Here is a 421-nt window from a genome sequence, read left to right on the forward strand (position 1 = left end):
ACACGCCCGTAAATACGTGACAGTATACACGAATAAGTAAGTCGCTAAATGAATATAAAGACAGATAAATGGATCCGTGGCTACACACACACCACACACGTAAATCACGAGGCAAAGTTAAGCAGTAAATTCCGCGAGGCCTTCTCACGCCAAACCACTGATTACGACTCCAGCATGACATGACGGGAACGAGGAAGCGCTGCAGTAGGAGACCGACTCTTGGCTCATCATACAGACTTGCAGATGTGCCTGTATTGTCGACATTCCCGGCTATATGTTACGGGGAATTGTCAAAGTTTGGCAGTCACGTCGTGGCGAAGTTGCCATGCGGTGGGACGGCACTTGGCTCGGAATGCAGTGCCGGCGTCATCAGGTGGATGAGTCTCTGCTTGGGGGAAACTTTTTCCTTCCTTTGCCTTAA

This window comes from Penaeus monodon, chromosome 30 (assembly GCF_015228065.2).
Source record: "Penaeus monodon isolate SGIC_2016 chromosome 30, NSTDA_Pmon_1, whole genome shotgun sequence".
Lineage (NCBI taxonomy): Eukaryota > Metazoa > Arthropoda > Malacostraca > Decapoda > Penaeidae > Penaeus > Penaeus monodon.